Here is a 13,912-nt window from a genome sequence, read left to right as displayed (position 1 = left end):
TTCCCTAGTGTTGGACTGAACTTCCTCTGTCACTCCGTGATTTACAGGCGTTTGGGTGGAAGAGTGCATTCGCTTCCTTCGCGCACCAAGGGGGAGGGCGGGGAGGAGCCCGTGAGGCCAGGTGTGGAGGGAGAGGAAGTGTGGACGCCTCGAGGGCCCTCCCCGCCTCACGCTCACCACACAAAGGCCTTGGCGGGTATGCGTGCCCGGGTGGGGACGGATCCAGGATAAGGTTCTGCATTTGGATGTCACGGAGGGGGCAGAGGTGCGTGGCATGTCAGAGCACTGCCCCGCAACTCTGGGGTGACGGAAGTGCAGTGGGGACGGAGGTCTCCACGGCCCCTTCCCTCGCCCAGACCTCCCAGCCGGTAGCGCCGGGACTCACGCTGGCCTGGCACCTGGCATCAGTTCTAAGCATGGAGATGGGGGGAGATGGGGGCCTGGGTAGGGCCTCCTCCTTCATCCCGTCAGCTTCCAGCTGCCATAACCTGATGAGTCTTCTGGGGAAATTGAGCTGGCCAGGCCCGCACCCAGCAGGCCCCCGTCGTCTTTGGTTCTCTGAGATGCCTTGAAGATTTTATGGATAATAGCAGAGAGGGCTGTGTGGTTGGGGTGACAGGGATGGGCCTGGATTGGAACTTCGGCACCCTGTGTGTCTATGAAACCCTCCCCCAGGACCCCTGTGCCCAGGGAGCCTCACTGTGGCCTGTGCCCTGAACCTGCAGGAATGGGGAGCCCTCTGTGTGCTTGGGCTCTCAAGCCCCCCAGAGCCTTGAAGAAGGCCAAGGCTTGATGTATCCGGGAAGACTAAGGGCTGGCCTTCCTCTCCCTTCTATGCACAGCCAGGCCGTGCCCAAGCACAGGTCGTCCCAGCCCAGCTCTCGGCCGTGCAAGGCATCACGGCACGGCGGAGACCCCTGAGCGGGGCTCCTGCAGCTTCAGCACTTCCCCCTGCCTGCACGCGCCCTTGGGGCACTTCTCCCTGGACCTCAGTCTCTTCATTGGGAAATGGGCATCGTCCGGCCAGCCTGTGGATGGCCCCGGTCTCCCGCGGGGGCCGTGAGAACAGGGGTTGGCGCACGCCGCAGTGCTTCAGCGAGAATTGGGTCACAACGCATGTCCTTCGGTTTGCTTGTTCTGAAAGCAGAGTTTCCTTTGGTGGGTGTAGCCTGAAGCTCTGGAATGCACAAGGAGGGGACTCGGCGAAAGGGCCCCGTGTCCCCGAGGCCCACGCAGGGCAGAGTCGGCACCGGGAGGGCTGCAGGCCAGGGCCGCCTGCCTGTGTGGCTGGAGTCCTCTGGGTTAACTCCCTGAGGGACAGGGCCTGCCCTGCCGCCTTTGTCCCGTCACCCCCTTTGTGTTTCTGCAGTGACCCGGGCATGCATTTGACTTGTGACCCTCTTTCTGTTCACAGAACACAGGCGTCCGGCGGCTGATTAGGCCCTCACACTGAGGAGCTACAAGGTGACGATTAGCTCTCGGAGACCTCCCGCCCACGGGAGGGGGTGGGGCAGGGGGCCCTGCCTCCCAGGAAGCCACAAAGCCACAGCCTGATCTGTGACCCTGGGTTCTCCCCTACCAAGGAGGACACGTGTCCTGGGGAGGTTGCCAAAAGGCGGTAGGAAGGGGACAAGTGAGCATGCGCGTGTGGCATGACTATGGAAGGCGACATCTGAAAGGCCAGCCTCGGCCTGCCCAGGGAACCCACGTGTGGTAGGCGGAACACCGGCCCCCGACATCGGGTCCTGATCCCTGAAACCTGCGAATGTCACCCTGTGAGGAAAAGGGGTCTTTGCAGATGTGACTAAGATAAGGATCTTGAGGTGGAACGATTGTCCTGGTGGGGCCTAAATGTAATGCCAAGTCCCCTTGCAAGAGGGAAGCAGAGGGGAATTTCACACTCACGCACACACGTGCATGCATGCACACACATGCACACACATACATGCACATACATGCACACACATGCACACACATGCATGCACACACATGCACACACATGCACACACACATGCACACGCACACACATGCATGCACACACATGCACGCACACACATGCACACACAGAGGTGAAGGCCGTGTGAGCATGGAGCACAGGGAGACAGGAAGATGCTGTTCTTGAAACTGGAGTGACCCAGCCACGGCCCGGGAAGGCCAGCAGCTACCAGAAGCTAGAAGAGGCAGGAAGTGGATTGTCCCCTGGACCCCCCGAGGGACTAAGGTGATGCAGCACTTCGCTGGGGCCCAGTGACACTGTGGACCGCCAGCCTCCAGAACGCAGAGAGGAAGCGTAACGTCAGGGTGCAGCAGCCACGGGGAACCCAAGCACCAGGTGGGATCGTTCCGTCTCTCGAGAGGTGGTGATGGCATCGCCCCTCACAGCGCCAGCTCCCGGGGCACTGTCTGGGCTCTGTGTTCTCACGTTGCGGGGAGTGGGGTCACACCGAGACTTCCGTCACTCTCTGCGTCTCTTCCAAGCGTCGTTTGTTCTCCCAGTTGGGTGTGACCTCCGGGAGAGCCGGGCACCGCCGTACCTGCAACTCGGCCCAGTGCCTGGCGCAGAAGAACCGCTATGCAGGATTATTTGGGAATTATCAGCACACGCAGGGCGCTAATGAACAGTGAGTTAGGAAATGAACAGAGCAGGGTCTGCCATATGGATGGCAGATGTCTTCCTGCATCATCTTAGATTATTATGTATCCTGCACTTGATAAGCTTTTCAGATAAGCATCTTGCTTTCCCAACAAGCCTCACACTCCTTAAGGTGGGGACCTGCCCCCTCCCGGCAGAGACCTGCACGGCGCCCGGCCAACAGTAAACGCTCTGTCAAGGTCCGCTGATTGAGTGGCTGGCAGGTGGACGGATGTCCGGTGGAGAAGGGGCAATCGCCCAGCCAGGACGACCATCCACCACGTGGCCTCGGGTGGACAGGACGGTGAGTCTTATTTTAAAATGTAGAGTACACACGACTCCAGCTTCGGGCTCTGCAACTCGGGGAAGGCCCAGGCAGGTGCATTTTAATTAGCTTCTGAAACAAGGGTCAGGTTGCAAGGCTGCCAGTGGGAGGGGCTGACGGAGACACTGAGGAAGAACTGATGGCGCCTTAGGCTTCCCGTGGGCCAGCTGTTGGCCTTGAGGATTTGCTCTCTGCTTAAGCGTAGATGCGACTTTAAAAATACAGGAATGATACCACAAAACGATCCAGCTCTGCTCGGGGAGGGGCCCAGCTGGACATCACTGGGGTCTGTGTGCGTGTGTTGATGCTCCACGCAAGAGCAGCCACTCAGGAGGAAGCACGGGGTGCAGCACAGAGAAAACTGCAACGAGACGCCGAGCGAACGCAGGGTGAACACACAGAGAAGTCTGGGGGTAAACACGTCATTTTCGAGGGTTGGCGATTATTTCTGAAAATTACAGATTTTCAACATTTGCTGTGGTAGAAACAGCTGCCATTCTAAGAGCCAGACTCCGAGCCAGGAAATATTGTGCTTTGAGCTGAGTATGCCTGTCTTTGAGACGGAGCAGGGCTTCCCCAGGCAGCCTGGCACCTGCCCGGCGCGTTGCGCCTGCTCCTTGTGGGTTCCAGCGTGAGCCCCCTCCGTGGAGAGTTCACGCTCACGCTGCCTCTTCCTCCAGGGAAGTGCAGTGACGGCCGGATTTATCTTGCCCAGTCTGCAACACCGTAGGTAGGGACCACACCATTCTCGGAAGAGCTGATGGGGTGGACGGCAGAAATACTGACGTCTACAAGGGAAAGCAGGGAAGTGGGAGTCAGAAGGCTACTGGAGCCGCAGGAGGGCTCCTTCTCCTCTCTGGTCCTCAGCCTTCCCTCGGCTAAGTGGAGAAATTGGACTCTATCCACAGAGGACACTTCAGGTAGCACATGAGCAACTCATGAAATAGCAGTAAACACCGTGTTAGACATTTGCCCATGGTTTCATTCCCTCTCTCCAATCCCACCAAGGTGGAAGTCTCATTTTGGTGCCAGAATATCTTTAACATCATTCTCCCATTCTGCTCATCTTTTCCCCCCTAAAAGGAACAGATGTAAGGCTCAGTGCTGTGGGCAAGCACAAGTATCCAGCTAGCACTTAATGCTTTCTTGTTTTCATTGTAGTCAAAGCAAGTGATCATGGTTTTACATCCATGGTAATGATGTAAAGGCTCCTTTTAGATAAGTGTGTGTGAGTACAAAGAACAAGCCCAACTGAATAAATGCATTAGATAAATATAAATATAGCTGTTAGGTATCTATATTTGCCTGATGTTTGGGGGCTCCCCTACCTCCCTAACCCTAAGAACCTTCCAGCACACCTTTCTGTAAGTTTTTATAAAGAGCAGTCATTGCTCTCCCCAGCCACGTCCTGTCCCTGACTCTCATTTCGGAGCCAGACCTGCAGTGACTACCTTTCCATTCTCTGGAAACCTCCAACCCGCAGCCGCCGAACATGCCTGGTTAATTCCTGCCACCGACATCTACAGCATCCTAGTCTCTCCCTCGACACTTTAAGATTTCCATCAAAAGAAATATATTTGGGTGTATGTGCTACATTAGAACCTAGCAATTTTTTTCTCCTGCCTGTTTACATTAAAAAAACACTCATTACAATTCAAATTACTTTCAAATTATGCTCATCTGGATTTCCATACTTTATAAAGCCTCCCATGCCTAACTCTGGGGTTATAAGTTAAAATATTTTTATTATGATAAAAACTGCTGTAAGGATCCCACAGGCATTTGCTAAAGTGTGGATAGTACAGCTTCATGCTGAATAAGCCTCTCTCACAGCCCCTCCAAAGGAAGGGAAACTGAGGACAAGGGGACTGCAAATGAATGCTGCTTCTAACATTAACTCGAGGCTGTATGTGACAGTTTTGGTGGCACGTCAAGTGCCTGCATGCTCACTGCAATCTCGGGCTAACTCTGTGCATCGTTGGCAGGGTGGGGGAAACGGTTAGCATTGGCCAGCCTCAGTAGGAACGCCTGCGGTCTCCAATGTTCATCAGCAAATAAAAGGCATGGGGAAAATACATTTTAGGAACACTCAGATTCCTCAGCAGGGAAATGGGCTGACTTCAAAGACAGTGAACCTCAGGGCTTCATAGGAAGAGTCTAATCAGAGACTTGATGGCCACCTGTCTCTGTAAAAGAGCTTTGAGCGTTGATCGCACCCTGTTCAGCCTGGTGTGTGCGCTGCATCCTTGCGTGAGACACCAGTTTTGGCAGAGGTGAAAGACACCCAGCTCAAACCGGATTAGATGAACTATATTGGTAGACAAAGGGACTGTAAGTCCAGGTATAGCTGGACCCAGGGACTCGAATGACATCGAAAAGCTGTCTCTCCTCTCCCTCCTCTCTCCAGAAAGCAGCAGAGATGGCTTCCAGATGCTTCTAGCTAACATCCTACAAGCCCGGCAGCCTGAGCCGGAAAGATGTTCTTTCCCAGCTGGTCCAACAAGGTCTTGAAGTTTTCCTAAGAAAGTAATCAGAGATTCACAGAAACCTATATAGAAGAGCATTCACTTGTACATACTTTCTATTGCAAAATAACTGAAACAACTTGTGTTCAGTGATGAAGAACTGGTTAAATAAATAGTATAACCCAAATAGTGGAATACTATGTAGCCGTTACTTTCAGAGAATAGCAATGATACAAAACTATTTTTGACATGGAAGTGAATAAATAATGTCACAATAACAAAGTGGTATTCCATGAGATAGTTGGAGAAAGAAAATAATAAGGTAATAAAATTTTTGTAACAAAATATTTATGGGTGCAAATGCACCAATATATTTTCTCTAAGTAGAGGGATTACAGATGATATTATTTCTAAATATATTTCTTTAATTTTTAAGTTTTTGATGATGAATATGTATTATATTACTTTGTATACTTGGAAAAAGGTAAACAAATGTTGTTTTAAAACCTGGAGAGCTGGGTAGTAGCCAACAAGAGGATTGTCAACTTGAGGCAGCAGAAGGACTCTTAGAAACTGCTCTTCTCTGATCTACAACTGGATTAATCCTTATGGAATATACATATATATATATATATATCTCCACATTGGCAGGGAGGCAGGACTCTGCATGCTTCTTTGGTGAGACAACCGAGAGAGCTGCACCTGGGGACTCGCAGGTGCGCTGTGCGTGTGGCTGGGGACCTGCAGGTGCGCTGTGCATGTGGCTAGGGACCCGCTTGTGTGCTGCGTGTGGCTGGGGACCCGCAGGTGCGCTGTGTGTGGCTGGGGACCTGCAGGTGTGCTGTGTGTGGCTGGGGACTCGCAGGTGCGCTGCGTGTGGCTGGGGACCCGCGGGTGCACTGTGCATGTGGCTGGGGACCCGTGGGTGCACTGCGTGTGGCTGGGGACCCCCTTGTGTGCTGCGTGTGGCTGGGGACCTGCAGGTGCGCTGTGCGTGTGGCTGGGGACCTACAGATGCGCTGTGTGTGGCTGGGGACCCGTGGGTGCGCTGTGTGTGGCTGGGGACCCGTGGGTGCGCTGTGTGTGGCTGGGGACCCGTGGGTGCGCTGTGTGTGTGGCTGGGGACCTGCGGGTGCGCTGCGTGTGGCTGGGGACCTGCGGGTGCGCTGCGTGTGGCTGGGGACCCGCAGGTGTGCTGTGCGTGGCTTCTCCCTGGAACAGACAGGCACTGAAGGTGGGCGGGAGGGGGCTTTCTAATCCCACCCAAACACCAGGGACTGTAAATGTGGAAAAAGGGCTTTTCTCAGAGAAAAACGAAGGTTCTGTTCGCAGAAGAAGGAGGAAAACGAGCCTGGGGCCATGGCAACCACCCGCTGCCCACTCCAAGGAAGGCCACCCTCTCGCAGGCTGCCCAGACCCCTCCCTCCCCCGGCCCCCGCGTCACCGCCACGCAGGGGGACACACCATCAGCAGTGCTCCTGGTCCCGCCCTTCACACACCTTTAGTAACGCACCTGTGAAGTGAGAGTTGAGTTTTTCCATCCTTCGTGCTCACATTTAGCCTCGGCTCGTGTTTGCTACGAGAGCAGCTGATGCCCGGCAGCTCTGTGTTGGCTTCTCTGACGCCGCCTGTCTTCCTTGTGACTTTGATCACACTGGGCCCGGTGCCATCTGACATTAGAGATTCTCATCAGAAGTGAGGGGGGGAGCCCCCCAAACCTGGTTTGGGGGGCTCAACCCTTTGTTTCTCCTCTGGACTCTTTGCCGAGGATAGTCTCATAAGTTTTTCACAAAAATATAGTATTTCTCTCTTTTGGTTCCAATATTGAATTATATATCTGGCTTTTCTCCCTTCTTATAGAAATATTTTTGATATATCTGCTAAATAATGTATCTGAGCATGACTGTAGGAGTACATGCTATGTATGTATAGTACAGGGTATAAGATCTTAAATTATATAAACATAATTAGACTGAAAATCCTACTCGATAGTCCCAGTTTTAGGTTCCACAATCAAGGTACACGTGTCTCAGATGAGTCCATATACGTATGTAACGCCCTCCTGAAGAGTAAAATGTGTTAATGTGGGTGTTTGGATTTTGTAAGCTTTCCTTCCATGGGCACACACAAAACACAAACTATTAAATGCTTAATTGCTGAACGTGTAAAAAATTGTTAATGGATTTGAGAGGTACCAGTGTACGTGTGCATAAAATACTCCCCTCTCCACTCACCTGTAGGCTGGAGAACTCCCAGGTATCAAATTGGGAAGTGGTCAGGGCAGGTCACCTTTGCGGGTGAGAGTCGCGGTGCGGTTGTCTGAGCACACCTTCGGGTCTTCCTCCCTGTGTTCCCTCTGCACCCTCCCAGCGACGGCCAGCTGTGGGTCCCTCCGCTCTGCCTCCTGCCCAGAGGCCTGGCCGGTTATGACTAATTCGGACTAATTGTCACGGATCGAATAGCCGCAAACTATTTCCAGTTGCCTGTCTCCTGTTTTCCAAGTGTCCCTCTGTCACACGTCTGAGCAAACATTTGCTGTGCTTATCATTTCTGAGCAAAGGCATGACTCACTTCCCTAGAAGAAACCCCAGAGGCAGCTGTTGCCCATTAGAAGCCAACATTGGGGAACAGAGCCTGCGGAACAGGGCTCCAGAATTCAGTCTGCTTTCTGTTCGGCCTCGTTCTAGAAGAAGAAACCCAAGGCATCCTGTTGGACCGGTAACCAGGGCTGTGCCACCATTTTGTGGCAGGACACTGGAATAGCAAAAGGCCCCTACTAAGAAGTCTGTACTCCGCTGGCTTGCCAAGGTGCCCGAAATTCCAGCCTTCGCGGCTCTCCTTCGGCTGAAGATGCTGGGAAGGGGCCCCTGTGTTGCCTGAGGACGCCGTATGTGGGCCAATTTGCTCTCATTAAATCATTTCAGGGAGCCCTTCCAGAGCAGGCTTCTCAAACAGGATTAGAGGGAACCTTAAATCGATGGGCTCTCAGGATTTGGGGGCTTATCTGATTTTCCAACAACTTGCATAAAAAACATAACTTCTGATAGGCTCTGTGCTGGGCATTTCTATATGCTTCATATTATTTAATCCTCAAAACCCTACGAGGCAGGCAGAAAAGAGGACAAAGAAGGCAATCGAGAGACAGACACTTTGGGGTGAAGCTTTCAGGCCTGGTGGATTAACCCAGCTGGGCTTTGCAAGGCAGGCAGGTCAATCTAAGTGGGGAGGAAGAGGCCAATGCTTAGGTGGAGGGAACAACTTACAGGAGGGTGGGTGAGAGCGGAATCATAGGGTGTAATTCTAACGCGTGGGTCTGAAACTGAGGGGAGTCGGAGGTGCAAAACCTAAGTGAGTCCCAGGCCTTTCTCGGGGCTCCGGGTCTAAACCGGACACCTCCCCCCCGGGGAAAGGGCAGTGACCCTAACTGACAAGCGCCAGGTCCCATGAGTCTCGCAAAGCCCAATGCCTAGCAGAGACCCTGCATACCATAGGTGCTCAAAAATGCATATAGAGATGAGAATAAGTTTGAAGACAGCGTCCGTGGTCACAATTCAAACCTTTTGCTTTATAAAAAAAAACAAACAAACAAAACAAAAACAAAAACAAAAACAAAAACAGTTAAAGGCATGAAAAGACAAGGTCTAGATTGAGAGAAAATATTTGCACATCACCTATTCATCAAAGAACTTGCATGCTTAATATATAAAGAACCCTCAAACCTCAACAGGAAGAAAACAACCTAATTTTAAGAATGGGCAGAAGACTTGCAGAGACACTTTTCAGAAGGATGTAAGGACGGCAGCTGAGCACACAGAAAGCGCAACACAGCTGGCCGTCAGGGAAACGGTGCTCGCAGCCGTGATGACGCAGCGAGGTCCACCTGCCTGGAACCCACCGAAACTCTCGGACGGGGCAGGGCCCGCAGCAGCTGTGGCTGCGCCAGAAAAGAGGTCGGAGGCTGGTCTTCACAGCCACATAACCCTCATCCCGACCTCTGCCCACGGAGGTCACATCTGTGTCGAAATCCGTCCCACAGTGCCAGGCGGGGGGCGGGGGCGGGCGTCAAGCGCCCCTGGAGATGCCACCGTTGTCAAGGAAACTCATACACCTGGTGCGTCTGTCCTGGAACAGCTCTGCCCCTCCCGGGCTGGGCGGTGCAGAGGGCACCGTGGCCTTGAGCGCGGGGATCTCAGCAGGAGAGACAGAGACAGAGCCCGGAGTGGAGGAGCTTCAGGAAAGAACAGAGGGAGGTGAGCTGGAGATTAACTTTCCAGCTACTCGGACAAGTGGCTCTGAAGATGATGATGTGTGTGTACCACGGCTGACAGGCACACGCACACCCCCGCCCAGGACCAGGCGGCCTCCTCTCTGGGACCCCTGCTTCCTGCCGGCAGTCTCGGCTCCCACCTACGTCCCAGCTTTTACCTTCAGAGGAGCAGCTCGCTCAAGACTCTGGTCCCCTGATGTCAGGCGACGGCTGCTCCAGGGTGGGACAGCACAGTGGAGTAGAACAGAGACCCCTTTTAGATCTATCCCCAAAATAGATCTTAGCTCTTCACCTGCCACCGCCGTCACCAGCCTGGCCATGCCCGGATGATGGACACAGCTACTCACTGGCCCCCCGATCCTGCCCCCGTCCCCCCAAGTTAATCCTCCACACAGCACCCTTGCTACCTTCTAAAAATGTAAATATGATCGTGTCGCTTCCCTCCTTGGAGTTTTCCCTCGGCTTTCTGTACCCCATTTCTCTATTCCCTCACCCCACTTCCTCTCCTTCCATCGGTGAATTCTACCCACAATCACACTTTACCCTTAGTCATGTCACCTTGTTATTTGCTCTCTGCCCGGAAGGTGAGGTCTCTTGGGGAGGGCGCTTGTCCCTCCCCCTCCTGCGTCCCAGCGTCCAGCGGGCATGCTCGCATTTGCCAAAGACGTGGTCTCTTTAAGCCTCAGTTTGCTCAACTAGCAAAAGGGGACAATGAATTCAGGTCGTTTAGCCCCTGCGGTCTGCGCTTGTCACTAACGCTGCTGCCTGGAGATTCCAGTTTTGCAAGATGCTTTCCCATCACCTCGGTCCACAGTTTAGGTCAAACTACGGCATCTTCGCCAGAAACAATTGCTACGACGCTTCTCCCAGTTGAGAAACCTGGGAGTCCATTGAAAATAAATTAGTATAATGCCTTATTCTCAATGAAAAAGTCTCAGGGAGATTTATAATTTTATTTTTTCCAAGTGTACGGAATAACATAAATCAAAGGGAGCAATAGTCTACCTTGTGTTCTGACTACTTTGACCCTCTTCAACCTCTGCCAATTTTTATCTCATTTTTGTTTAACTTTATACGTCAGAGTTTAATTTGAGAGCTGTTCGAGGAGACAGTGATGTATAGGTTACATCAGGTGCAGCTGGAATTACCCTGTCCCCGGGGGCTTGAGGCTGAAAGGAGGGTCCCGGTCCTGTTTCAGGGGGTGGGAGAGAAATGGTACAGTTTGTCCCTTGAACCCGGCCTCACTCCACGAAGCGGCCTCCCTTGCTGCCTCTCTTTTGGGCCAGGTTCGAGGCGCTCACAAGACTTTGTCCACACAGGGCTCATGCGTCCCCCAGAGTATCAGCCGCTGTGGACAATGTCATTTTCGGAACTGGAGAAGAGTTCTGTTAGCATTGATTTTCCCTCTTCTTTTGATGGCTGTCTTCTCTGGGAGAGGGTACCCGGTTGGCACCGTCGTCTGGCCCGAGAGAACTCTGGCCCCGCTTTCCTGACCGTCCACAGCACAGACTGACAGTCCCCGGGGTGCTCGGTGAGGACCAACGTGTGAACGCGTGAACGAATGGATGAGTTGCCCTCTGCATCCTCATTACTGCCGAAGCTCCCGCTGGCCTCCTCTCTTTCTGGAGAATATAAACACAAACCGACGCGCTGAGCCCCTGATACAGAACCTGGTCCTTCCCGCTGCTGTCCATCCTCGAAATTCTCCAAATGTAGCTACGGACACTTGGTACCAGAAGGGACCTTGAGACCTTCTTACCCCACCGTATCTGTCACGTGGGTATTCCCCAAGACAGCTGGCCAGAGACGGGACCACCTGCATGGAATACCTTCGGGGCAAGCCAGTCAAGCCGTGAACTGGAGTTAGCTTTTTAAATGTGTGTTTCCCTCATAGCACTTATCAGAGTTTGAAACTACAGACTTGTGCAACGATTTGATTAAAGTCTGCCTGCCCCACTAGACCCTAAGAATGCTGACAAGTTCTGTAATTAAATGCTAAAGAAAGTTCTGTTTGCTCACCTGTATCCCCAGGGGCAGGCCCAGGGCTTCACATGTAGGAAGTGCTCGTAAATATCTCTGAACGAATGAGCAGCAAACAGACTGGGCTGGAGGGAGGTCTGCGACTTGCTGATATCAAGGCAGGAATGGGGACGACAGGTGGACATGCCCAGTATGGACGGCAGGTTGCACCTGCCCACCTGGTCCACTGGCAGCCCAGAAGGCCAGGAGGGGGGGTTGGTGAGGCGTGAAGAGCTGGCTGGATCTGGGGGCTGGAGGAAGATGCCAACAGTGGCAAATGTTTCTGGTAGATTCCTTGCTCTATGCTTCCACTGGCCAATACATGTGAGGCCACCGAGCACTGGGAATGTGGCTGGTCTGAATCGAGGTATGTTGAAAGTGTAAAACACATACCAGATTTCAAAGGCTTCTATGGAAAAATAATATAAAATACCTTATTAATAATTTTATATTGATTACATATAAACATAAGTTGAGGTGATGACATTTTAGACACAATTAGTTAAATAAAATGTACTATTAAACTTAATTTCACCTGTTTCTTCTGCTTTTTAAAATGTGGTTATAATAACATCTAGAACTAGATGGCTTGAGGACTGGGTATGGTGGCTCACACCTGTCATCTCAGTGCTTTGGGAGGCCGAGTGGGGAGGACTTCTTGAGGTTAGGAGTTTGAGGCCAACCTGGGCAACACAGTGAGACCCCCACTTCTATAAAAAAAAATTTTTAAAAATTAGCCAGGTGCAGTGGCACATGCCTGTAATCCTAGTTACTTGGGAGACTGAGACAGGAGGATCACTTGAGTCCAGGAGTTCGAGGTTACAGCGAGCTATGATCGTGCCAGTGCATCCCAGCCTGGTGACAGAGGGAGATCCTGCCGGAAAGAAAGAATGAATGAAAGGAAGACAGGAAGGAAGGAAGGAAGAGAAAGAAAGAATTACGTGTCTTGAGCTGCATTCTAGTGCTGTTCTAGAGCGAGGTCCGCGGGGCAGCTGTGAGCTGGGGGAGCCTCACGTGGACACCCCCCTGCACAACAGCTGTGTCTGGTCTGTGGCTTGCACCGTGCTAGGAACTTTACTGCCTCGTAACTTTATCGTAACTTTAGACATCACTCTAAAGAAATAATCTGAAATGTGGAAAAATTCTTTACACACAAAGTTATTAATCACAGCATCCTATAATATGAATGAAAACCAGACGATAACCTAAACATCTAAATGATAAGATAAACTAAACTATGCTGGCATTCACGCAATGAAATATTATGCAACCGTCAAGAGCTCCCCTCACCAAAGATTAACTGTAACGTGGCAAAGTGCTGTGACAATACTCAATCAAGAACCCAAAATTCAGAACCGCGTACGCAGTGTTACCTACCTCCAGAGGGAGAGCTCGGACGAGGGCGACTGGCAGGAGTTTGCGGTTGTTGTCGTTGGAGAATGGGATGATGAACGACTCCCCTTTTCTTCTTTCTACTTTTTCAATTAGGTCTTATTTAATGTGCATTTGGTAGAAGAGAATTACGTTTTATCTCAAGGACAACGGGCGGGCCTGGGGACATGGCCTGGGCACGGTGTGTGGCCGCAGGGGTGAGGCGTGCCGAGTCAGGCGTGCACTTGTGGGCACAGGCAGGGCAGATCTGAGCTCCTGACAGGGGGACTTCCCCTGCAGCTTGTACCTGCTCACTCGGTCCCTCGGCCGGGACCCCCTCAACTGACCTCAGACTCCTGCACGGATGCCAAGACCTTTGAGGGGCAGCGAACGGTCCCCTCTCCTTTCCCAGCACAGAGCTGGCGCCGGCTGGGCACTTCTTAAGATGCGCCACGCTGTGCTGGTTTTCTGCCGCTTACTCTTGGGGCTCCCCCTGTGCTGTCCCCGGGAGGCCAGCCTGCATGAGGGTTGCACTGACTTCCGGGGGGCTTATCTAAGGCGGAGTCCTGGTGGGACAGCGGAGGCCGAGAAGAAGGGGCAGCCCGAATATGCCACCCCCGTCACGTCCCTGTGGCTTTTCTTGGGCTGTGACTCTCCTGAAGGTCACAGCTCCCCTAAAGGTGGCCCTTACCTTCCTCCTGGCTTCCGGTAACCAGGTTCTACCCCATCCCCTTCAGGCCTTGGGGAGGCAACAGTTCTGTTCGCTTTTTCTTGCACGTTCCTTCACCTTTCCCTTCCCCGTGGCAAACGGTCTCGGTAGGACATCCTCCATG

This window comes from Eulemur rufifrons, chromosome 24, assembly GCF_041146395.1.
Source record: "Eulemur rufifrons isolate Redbay chromosome 24, OSU_ERuf_1, whole genome shotgun sequence".
NCBI classification, from domain to species: domain Eukaryota; kingdom Metazoa; phylum Chordata; class Mammalia; order Primates; family Lemuridae; genus Eulemur; species Eulemur rufifrons.
This window is presented reverse-complemented; position numbering follows the sequence as displayed.